At 36.0% G+C, this 11,521-nt stretch overlaps 1 non-coding gene across 1 annotated transcript; it reads left to right on the top strand.

Moving 5' to 3' along the window:
- The first annotated feature begins 2,894 nt into the window (after positions 1–2,894).
- Positions 2,895–2,968, top strand: trnak-cuu. Its single transcript has one exon. It is a non-coding gene; the product is annotated as a tRNA-Lys (tRNA).
- Positions 2,969–11,521: the final 8,553 nt, after the last annotated feature.

The following is an 11,521-nucleotide window of genomic DNA, read 5'->3' as shown; positions in this document are numbered from 1 at the left end:
CAAATTTGTATGTTGTTGATACAAAAGGTTTTTATTGGCATAAAAATAATTTACAGCATTTTTGACAAGTGATTTGTTTTTTCCTAATGTTGCATTTCCCAAAGACGTAGTAAAAACTAAATTCTCATTTTGAGGTCTGTGTGATTTGAGTTACTTGTGAATTGCGGCACATTATTGTGTTAACTTATTGTGTAGTGATTTTTTTTCTGGCTCTTTTTCTTTGTAAGTTAAACAATTTGATTTTCACATTGTGTAGTTTATTTCCCCTAAGGCCAAAAGATATATTTTCTTACTTTTTTGTTAGTAACCTGATGTTTATAATGCCCAGCCAATCTCATATCATTGATATTTTATCACTTTAAATGCAAAAATATGTATGTATGTCAATCAGATAAAAACAGTTAAAGGTACTTCTGCTAAAGAAGATGAGTAAACACTTATCAAACACACAGCATCCCCCTCTCAAATGTCTTGCTGACATTAAATGTTCTTCTTGCTCTCGAGTCCCTTTATTGAAGCTTGTTTTCCACAGGACTCTGCCCCTGGATTGTTTGATGTCACTATTTTGTCCATGATTCATCTTCTGTGCCCCTTGTATACATTCTTCCTTAAACGTCCCATCCACAGAGAGCAGTTTTTCAATATTTTTGATAGTCAATATTGTCTTTGTTTGTTTTTTGCTTTGTCTACTGACATGCGTTGGAGTTGTTTTCTCCAAAGGTTTTGCTGTAGGACATAACCCAGGAATGCTGATAGTGTAGACAATACTTCTGATTGGCTGTAAGAAATATAACCTTAGGACCAATGACCAATAAATTTCAAACATGGCAGCTAGCCTGACCAAGAGCAAGACAGCCAATGAAAACTGCTAATTGTTTTATCCATAAAAGGATGAAACCAGGACACCAAATGAAATCTTCCAAATGAAATCAATGCAAATGTGTTCTTTAAAAAGATTGGCAGTGACTCCTGAAAATAAAGTATTTTACATTCATTTAATCTAGAACATCTCTTTATGTGATACTGTATCCTTGTGCAGATGGCACTTTGAGTCAAAATTGTGTCAAATATATAAAATAAATAGATTAAAATTTTCAAAACTCTAATTCAAAATGTTCGTCAAAGATTTGTACTGTGAATGTTAAAATCTGATCTTTGTATTAATGATTCCAACTTTTGAGCCATTTAATTTGGAAAGGTGCAGGTTTCTAAGAATATTTTACATCATATGAAGTATTTTCTAGATTGTTTAGTTTTACATTTTAAAGATTAAAATAGCATTTCTGATATTTTTAAGATGTAGCCTGGAGTTCAGTATGTTACTGAGATGTATCAGTTTACAATATGAAGTTACTTGTCTTATGTTTTTGCTTGAGCCAGCAAAATCCCAGAGTGGAAGTACATGAATTTTAAAAATTTGACAGCACCTGCAGACCCAACTCTCTTTCAGAAAAAAATAAATTCTTCCTTTGCCTGTCGGACTCAAATCTGTTTTGAATGACATTTGTGGTTGAGGGACCACACTGACAGACAGATGGGTCTGCACAGCTTGATCCATCACTTCGAAGTGAAGCTGCTAAAACTGTCCCGCACATGATGAAAGTTGAGCAGGAAATTGTTCAGTGGCACCAGTGCCTTCTCATCAGAGACGAGCCACGTTGGCTGAGGACATCAGCCATCATTTAATCAGCCCAGTGGAGCATCTGCTCTCTGGTTTTTAAACAGATCATGTAATGAGGTGAAGAAATCCCCTCTACTCATGCCATCTATTCACAGCAGGCTGCAAAAACAAACCACAGTAGATGTATGGGTTACAGGTGCACAAAGGATCCAGCCGGGATTCTGAGATGAAGGTGGTGATCTGCACAGCCGCCAAGTAGCAGCTAGGAAACAACAGTTCACCAGATGGCAGCTTGACTAAATGAGAAATTGAATGAACTTATGTAAATGCTTTTAGGAAAAAATTCATTCATCCTTTGGATAGGTCGACCTAAGGTTGGGTCATTGTTATAATGACAGTAACTAGTCGGATGGATTTGCTGGCAGAGCGCAAGGCCTTTGTCTCTAAGACAACTGTATCAAGGAAAACAGATGCTGTAATTTTTGCCCACAGCTGTTCGTACAGCAGCATGGAGTTTAGAGAAGAGAGTGTTTTAATAACTAGTCCTACAATTGAGCTGTTCCCTTGCAGCAAGAAGGTCCTGGGTTCGATTCCCGGCCGGGGGTCTTTCTGCATGGAGTTTGCATGTTCTCCCTGTGCATGCGTGGGTTCTCTACAGGTTCTCCGGCTTCCTCCCACAGTCCAAAAACATGACTGTCAGGTTAATTGGTCTCTCTAAATTCTCCCTAGGTGTGAGTGTGTGTGTGAATGGTTGTGTGTCCTGTATGTCTCTGTGTTGCCCTGCGACAGACTGGCGACCTGTCCAGGGTGAACCCCGCCTCTCGCCCGGAACGTTAGCTGGGGATAGGCAGGGTGTATAGAAAATGGATGGATGGATGGATGTATTTAGGAAAACTGAAAGCTGAGGTTGACCCATACTGGTCAATGGAAATCTAAAGTCTTTCAGACAAACAATATTTCAAAATTAAAAAGGGTGGAAAACAAAATCAACACTTCAAAATAAAAAAGGTTGGAAAATAAAATCAATACTTCAAAATAAAAAAGGAGCAAAATAAAACCAATACTTGAAAATGAAAAAGGGTGAAAATTAAAATCAATACTTCAAAATAAAAAAGGGTGGAAATTAAAATCAACACTTCAAAATAAAATATTGCTGGAAAATACACCTTTAAGCATGTTGATTTTGAAAAACATAACAGCATTTCTTCAAATCTGCCTTGTAGTAAGAGCATGTATGTTTTTCTTATATTGACAAAGACAGAAGATTACGTGTGGCTGGTTAGCTCAGTTGGTCTGAGCGTGGTACTCTTAAAGCCAAGGTCGTGGGTTCAATCCCCACATTGGCCAAAGGAAACATAACGTGTTTCATAAAGTCAACTCTTCAAAATAGCTTTAAATTATACCATAATTCATGTTGATTTTGAAAGACTTCAGAATTTCACTGCTTTTGTCAAGATCATGTAAGTTTTTCTTACATTGATGAAAACTCAACATTCTGTGTGGATGGTTAGCTCAGCTGGTCTGAGTGTGTTGCTTATAATGCCAAGGTCGTGGGTTCAATTCCCCCCACTGGCCAACTGAAATATCAAGTCTTCAAAATAGCAGGAGGCTGTATATTTAACCATTATGCACATTGATTTTGAAAACAATAGAATATGAGCTCTTTTCTCAAATCTTCTTTGTGGTAAAATCATGTAAGTTTTCTTAAATCCATGTAAGCATGCTGAGGTCATGAGACATTCTGGGGGGAAGGGGCATCATGTGACCGGATTGGGGGATTAATGTGACCGGAAATTAAAAGCATTCAATTAGGGTCATTAATCACTCATCAATCATCCTCCAATTAAATCTTGACAGAAGGTTGCCTATATAGTTTTTTGGCCTTATATCTGTCTGCATAAAAAATGTAGATCTTCTCACTATAAATTCTGAGGACACCTGGATTTTTGTACGAGGTCTCTTCTGTTCATGGATGTGTGCAGCTGCACCTGCTGAAATCTCTGGAATGCGGAGAAATGGAGAAATAATCTATCAAAACCATTTAACTGCACATAATAGACTTTTCTGACCGGAGGTTGGCTCTCACAAGGAGATCATCTCGACAAAGCAGTTACTTTGCCTCATTTGGTTTTATGAGGTATATTAGCTGACTGCCTCAAAACTCTCACATACATAGTACAACACATTTACCTTGGTTTGTAGGAGTTCTCTTAAAGTTGTTTTCATCCACACATAGGTAGGCTTTATAAAATGCCTTGATTTTTTTCCCCTTTTTGCATCCATCTGTCCATTAATCCATCTTCTTCAGTGATACCAATTTAAAATGAGTTTTAGGATTTTATTATGAAGGTTTTTGTGGGGTTGTTATGAGCAGTCAGTATCTTACCGGAAGGAGACTCTAATTGACTTCAGCTTTGAGTCGACAGTCAACTTAAAGGTCAATCAGTCTGGGGCCAGGCCAGTACTTGATCAGATGTCAGAACCTTTAATTTTTAACTGGACTCAAATATTCGTCATGTTTGTTAACTGTCACACAACCAACACATTTAGATTAGGTGGTTATAAATCTTCAATAAATAGGACTTTAGTTTGTCGCCCAAATTTCTTATTCAGCTTTTGATTGTTGTGGTTCAAAACTGGCCAGCACTTGAAATTGTAAATTAGTTTAGAATTTTGACACTGACACTCCTGTATGTTGTAGATGGGATGGCTTTTCAACCTTCTTACTTTATCCTCTCAATATGAAGATGTACAAAATGACCTACTTGTTGGTTTCATGTTTTTTTTTTTCCCTGAGTGGATATTAAAACTGTAATCTCATGTTTGATGATTGCTTTTGGGCTTATTGCCTCCTTTTTTCAGAGTATGCTTCCAACCCATGTAGGTGCAGGACTTATTCATTATGGATAATAACATTCGTTTGGTTCCTGCCTGCAAAGTCTTTTGTGTTTATTCGCTGCTTGATACACACAATTCACACCAAATCATTTTCACCCCTTGAATGCAGAACCTGCATCCTTCATGCACAACATGATGGCTAGACAGTCCCATTGTGCATAATTGTTTGAACTGATGAACGTGTCCCATGTCACAATCTATCTGAAAATTTTACCAATATCTTGCAAAGATATTGGTAAAATATCATTACAAAAGAGACATATTTCAATCAAGAATGAAATGAGAGTGGTTGTCTCTAAATATATTTACAGGTTTACCTCCATTTTGCTCATTTGCTGATTTCTTGCTGTATCAAAATCATAGAAAAATGTTTGCACCTTCTCATACTCTGTGTACAGTAAATATGTTGTTTTGAACAGCCTTATAGCCTCAAAATCCAAATGATCTAAATTCTAGATTACAAGGCTCTTTATTTTTCTCCAGATTATTATGGCTTGATGGCAGCTGAAAATATAAAAAGACTAGTTGCTTAAATTGAATAACTGTTTTTTCCAAAAAGTAAAAAGGGTTTGAAAATTTATGGAACCAGGTGATGGCAAAGTTTTTCACTTTTTAATAAATTATTTTATTGAATATGAATTAAAAAGGGTGACAAATTAAAGATGAAAAAAGTCCGGAATTTATTTTGGTCTTTGTCACAAAATCACAAGTAGGGTTTTTTTTTTTTTTTTTATAAATGCAAAATATAATTTATATTTTCTCTAAACACAGTAATCCTACATTTGTTGTATTTCTGTAGAAAGTACTTAAACATTGTCATGGAGAGTTATTTGTGGGTTGGATTAATACTTAAAATACAATTTGGATTATAGGATTAAATAATCTACAACAAACTGCATAGGGATTAAAAGGTCAACAAAGAACAGGACATCTGCTTGTTTTGGTTGAACAAAACAAGCAGATTGAACAACCAATTTTTTGGTTGAACAACCGATTTTTTTGGTTGAAAAATTGTTTGAAGGGGGCAACTGTTAGTTTTTATTATAGTTTGAAAAATAGTTACTGACCAGATTGGGCTGTTATAGATAAATTAACCACTTCTGATATTGTTTTAAAATACATGAATTCACTTTTTAAATAAATCTGGTATATTTCTGCTTATTGCTGCAAGTTTTATTTGAACTGAGGACTTCAGTACTCACTGACTATTACCATTGCACTTCATGCCTCTGTTAACTTTTCCCTTCACTGATTCAAGCCAAAAGTCCTTTCAACCATGAAATCCCAAGTCACAGGTTAGTTTACTTCAGTCAAACAACTCCCCCACACTCTGGGAGTCCATCTGTCTCACCTGCTGACATCAGGGTGATGCTCTGTCAGGGTCGATGATAAAATGATATTCCGGATCACGAAGAGGAGTTCAATCCCATCTTTGAGGTATTATGGTGATTGCATTGTTAAGCAAGCATTTTTTAATTCAGAGGTCACATTTTCTCTTGCCTCGTCTGTCCAAGTGAACTCTGTGATCATCATTCTATAAAAAAATTGGTCTCACAGCAACAGTTTTGGTCCAAAAAAAAAAAAAAAAACATCACGCCATGTGGTAGTCATGAAATCTCTGTAGAAATGAAAGCAAAATCCACAAATTAAGGTGAAGTGAGCTGATAAATTGAAGATGATTTCATCTCAGTTGGAGAACTGCCCAGCTGTTACTTTAATTTTTGTACATGCTTGGGGACACTGAACTAAGCCTGATATAAATCCTGCTTTTCACTGATTAGTTTTAGAATCAGGCCTACTATTGCATGCTGTAATCAACAGTATTTCAATATTTACCTTTTTCCTTTTACAGAACAGGTAGAAATTCTTCAGTAATTTCTGGGACTCAAACTTCTCAGAAACCAAGTGCTTATTTTGTGAAATTCAACTATATGATTAATCCTAATCAAAACAACAACAAAAGCATGTAGCTGGAATGACTGTGGTTAGGATATCTGTTTTCACCTTCGGAAAAAAGTATTTTAACCTCCTGGTGACTTTGGGTGCTGCAACTTCTAACTTGATGTGCAGTCCCATTTAGCCTTAGATGTAAATTTAATAGAATCTAATCGTAGACCTCATTAAGATCTGATTATGTCTGACTAAGTTTAGACTGCTTTTAGCTCAGGCCTTGTATCTTAATTTTTTTATGAGACACGAACAACAGTAACATCACCAGATGCACAGCAAAGTTAACGATGCACAAACTCTAAAGAGCACCAACTGGGATTTTAACAGCAACTAAATTAGGTGAATTACTCAGAATATTTATAAACTTTTTTATAAGGTTTTCTATTGGCATTATTAAGTTATGACATCAGTGAGTCAAAAAATATATATTTAAGTGCTGAAAATATAGATAATAGAAGCTTGTATGGTTACATGTATTTAATCAGCAGGTGTTAAATGATACATGTAGCTCCAGTTAGCGTGCTGTAAATCAAGACAAAAATGGAAATATAATAGAAACAGCAATTGTTCAGCATAAATCATGAACTCAGGCATGAACTACAGAGCAGACAGTCTGTTTTCGGTCTTGAAATGTGTTAGTAATGTAACCGTGTGGCTGCTTGGATCACTCTCCACAGGCACATCGATTCAATGTTTAAACGTTTGGCTCAGTATCAATGTTTGGTTTTCAAAACAAATCAAATATTCAGTTAGCCAAATTTTGCTCAGTTTGAGAATTCAGCGCTCTTCTGACATTTTATTTTCACCAGTTTCAAATGAAATTTTATGTTGGAAAAAGAAAATAAAACAAAGAACAAAAAGATCAGACACCTGGGGAGGGAGATTATGCAAAATAATTCTGCTTTCATGCAGGATCATAAATTTGGTTTACTAGAGAGGGATCACTATTTCGCTTTTACTTAATGATAGTGATTATAACCAAGCCAAAAGCATATTTCAAGGTCTACATAAATGTCAAGCTACCACACTTACCAAATTCTTGAGATAGAATAGGCCACCTTAAGCCTCTGGGAAGACTCTTCTCATTAACGCACTCAGCATTTTCGTGAGACAAAAGCCACAAGACTCCTTTCTATTTGCAAAGACAATGGAAAGAAAGCAGTTTGCCCTTCATCTTTCCTCTTTCAGTGTGTAGAACATGAAAGATAAATCACCCTGCAGACTAGGTCACTGAAGAAAAAGTTTACTGTGCAAAACGTGATGACTTAAGGTAAATTAAAAGACCAGGCAAAGACACATTTAATTAAAGAAAAACACAAACTATCAGTCATGAAATAATTCTATAGTCGTTTGCTAATTCAATATTTTAACTGTTTATTTAGCACCACATTAGGAAAAAATAATCTGAACACACTCCTGCAAATGTCCAATTTCTATACAATTATTTTATAATTGGTCCAAATTCAGTTATAGTTAAATCAATCCATTAATCCATCAAATTAATTGTGTCTACTTAATTTAGAACAAAAATAAATAATTTTAAGTATAAATGGTTGAACTCATAACAAACTTGTGGATACTTTCTCAAAGACTACAGATCCCTATTCAGTGTCACACTGGTCTGTGTTTGTTCTTCGCAGTATGATGGATGTTTGTGTGTTTTCATGCTTTGTATACTGTTATACTACAGGCTCCTCCATCTTGGCACCGGCATTGCTCCTAAATGTATCTAAGAGAAATCAGAGTTAGTTTACCCTATGTTTGCAGTGTTCAGATATTTGACAGCAGCTTTACAACCTTTGAAAAGATGCCAGATTCAATTATCTTTGGTGCACTCAGCAGGCCTGAAGCGACAAAATCTTCAGCTGATCATAAATCAAATCTGATCTCTCTTCTTGAGGGTAGTGACCCAAGCTTTAAGTTTGTCTGTGCTCTGAGAGACAAACCGCTGTCTTCTTCAATTTGCTTCATGAAGCAGCCAGGATATACATTTCGGGCCTTATCAAAGCAGGGAAGTTTAACTCTGAACCACTGTTTACTGTTGGAGTTGTTAGGTTTCCTGCTGGTATTCATTAAGGACACAATGTGACCGTTTCTACTATGGCCTCTCTCTGTCCCTGCAGGCCTGAGAGGCCATCATGCAATTACCTTTTCAAGACCTGCAGTGATCCCCGAACAATCAATAACTACAGTTCACTGGCTGGGGTTTCCAGCAGTGTTATTGGTTCTGATACTGCAGATAGCTATGTGCGTGGGCTGAAGTTAGAAAACGAGAAATTCATTGTCAGAAAGAATAGAGATGCCTTTATATGCCTGGGGACATCTATAGAAAATTGGAAAAAATCAGGTAGCAATACGAATGTAAAGCATCATCATGATCTTCACTTCAACATCAAGGTGGAGAGTTGACAGCTTCTAAAGAACAATGGTTTGTCCAGTCCACAACTGATTTTGTTCACCCAGATTCATACTTAAAGGGTAAAGTGTGTACAGTGTCTTCAGCCGTCATCATGGCCGTCAATGGTTTGAGTCCCGGCCCGTTGACACAGAACCCACTTTCCTGTCAGATCACTGTCAATATAGGCCCATACAGCCAACAAATCCTTTAAAAATACTAAAATATTATTCCAGTGCAATTTATTTTATTATAAATAGGTAAGTTTCATTGATCTTGTTAGATTTGATATGGACCTGTAATTATTCCTCCAAAACAAGTTTTATAACAGCAGTTTTCACAACAAATAAAAAAATTGTTGTGAAAACAATTCACAACAATTTTTCAGATGAAACAAAGCTAAAAATTGTTTTGGAAAAACTGTTGGCCCACATATCAAGGCAGTAGAATGAGGACTTAATGTTATGAACACTTTCTGTCAAAGATAATATCTAAGATCATTCAGATGCTATATTGACAACGTCTGTGTACAACAGAGACACAACCAGGTTAACAGTGGGTGTGGGAATAGTTTACTATCTCACGATTTGGTTCATTTCTGATCTTTGGGGACACAATTTGCTTAAAAAGGTATTTTTGATTCAAACTTTGTTTCAGAATTTCTATTTCAAGCAATAATTTTACAAAGGATCTTCATGATCTACTCCATTCTGCTTTTGAAGACTAACAAATGGGCACATTAAAGATTGTCTTACATATTATTAAGTTTTATGCTTAGATGGAATTGTTGGAAGTTTTATTATGTGTTAGTGCCACTCTAACCACTTTGCTTAAGCCCTTGCGATCTTTTGAGTTACTTGGTAAAGATGTTGTAAAGCAGTATCAGTAAAAATTGATGGCATGGTTTGCTTTCACTCACTTTTGCTCTAGGTTAACGCTGTGGATTTCCAGTGTTCCTCAAGTGCTTAATCTTTGTTTTGCAAACCTTACAAATGGTGAAGCTCAGATTGAACTTGACAAAATCGTAGTAAATGAGACTGGTGGATTTTATGTAAATTATTTTTTGACACACTCCCTTGTTGTTAAAAGTCACAAACTGCCTATCTCAATTTTATTTTGGAAACAAAAATCAGCTAAGCCCTCGCAGGATTTGGTAGGAGTTAATGGATGACAAGGTATGAAGGATTTATTGACAATTACTGATAGGCTAACATCTTATTGGTGTTTTTACTGATAATATCAGAAACAGAATACCTAAACACAGTTCTTGATAGATTCCCTATCTTTAAAACGGAAATGTCTTTGTGGTTTTATCTAAATCTGGGAAATGTTTGTCCTATTTTTGTATGACAGCTCACAACTCTGAAGCATCCATTTCTCCTGTGAATATATGCGCTCAATGTTAACAAGCTGATACAGTGCAAATCAACTGACGTCCTGTTCCTGATTTATATAAGATCCCCCACCATGTTTTTGCTATAGCTGATATATTGCTACAGTAAAACTTGTTATACTGTGGATGTGTCTCAGTTGTGAGATGTCAGAACTAAACTCTGTGAAATCAATATTTCATTATCACTTCATCATCTGACAAAATAACTAAAATGAAACTCGACACTCGCTGCATAAGTTCCACCATGTGGATGCCTAAAATATAACAAAGACAGCTGGGAGGGAAGGTGCAGGCTGGTGATATTTATTGCACTGAAGACACAAACAATTTTAATAATGCAAACCAACATCAGAATTGAATAAAATGGCTAAACTCAGTGTAGCTCAGCCATGTCCCTGTCCACATATAGTAAAAGTTATTGTAGTTTATTGCTGCAGTACATCTTCTTTCTCTGATATAAAGTCATCTCTTGACATTATTCCCATAAATTGAAATACATTGTAGTTCATTTTTAATAGGATAATATTACATCATTCAAGATAAACTTCATAGTCCCCAGTGGGCTATTTGTTTTGCAGCCAGCAGAAAATGCAAAGGAAAATGCAAATACAGTTGACAGAAATACAAAAATAATCACAACATCCATGGCACAAATAAAGGCTGCTACAGTCTCTATTTAGGCCTGTTAGGTCAAATGAAGCTGACACTAACAGGGACAATTGAACATTAGTACATTTTGTATAGCAGTTTCTTACCCTATGTATGTTAGGAAGGCAGCAACCTGTGACTACGGTGAATATAATGTTTTGAGTCTGCAGTAGCTTTCACTTTTCTTGTAACTGGTTCTGTACAGCGGGGGAAGGTATACAAGCATACAAGCTGTGCATCTTTCCAATGCTGATTAGCCTGTTCATAGTTTTTAGTGAGAAAGGCTCAAACAACACATAAGAGGAAATGTTCAAGCTGATTCAATAAAACAAGAGTGACGCATTTTTAGTGTAAACCTTAAGATTTTTTACATCTTCTGATGAAATCATGCGCTGGTGGGTCTTTGCACAAACTGCATCTGCATTGACCTCAAAGGTCAAGTGGTTGTCAGTAATTACACCAATGTATTTAGAGTGTTATAAAATCTTAAGTGTCTATAAATAAAAACAGGTGAATATCGGTAGCCATATTGCAAGGTCCATATGCAGCAAATTAAATTTTTACTTACAGCCAACAAATGTTGCCTCTCTGAACTGGGCCAACACGTTCTGAATAC

The sequence above is a fragment of the Gambusia affinis genome, linkage group LG09, assembly GCF_019740435.1.
Source record: "Gambusia affinis linkage group LG09, SWU_Gaff_1.0, whole genome shotgun sequence".
Taxonomy (NCBI): Eukaryota; Metazoa; Chordata; class Actinopteri; order Cyprinodontiformes; family Poeciliidae; genus Gambusia; species Gambusia affinis.
Note: the sequence above shows the minus strand (reverse complement) of the source record. Positions and strands in the feature narration are given on the sequence as shown.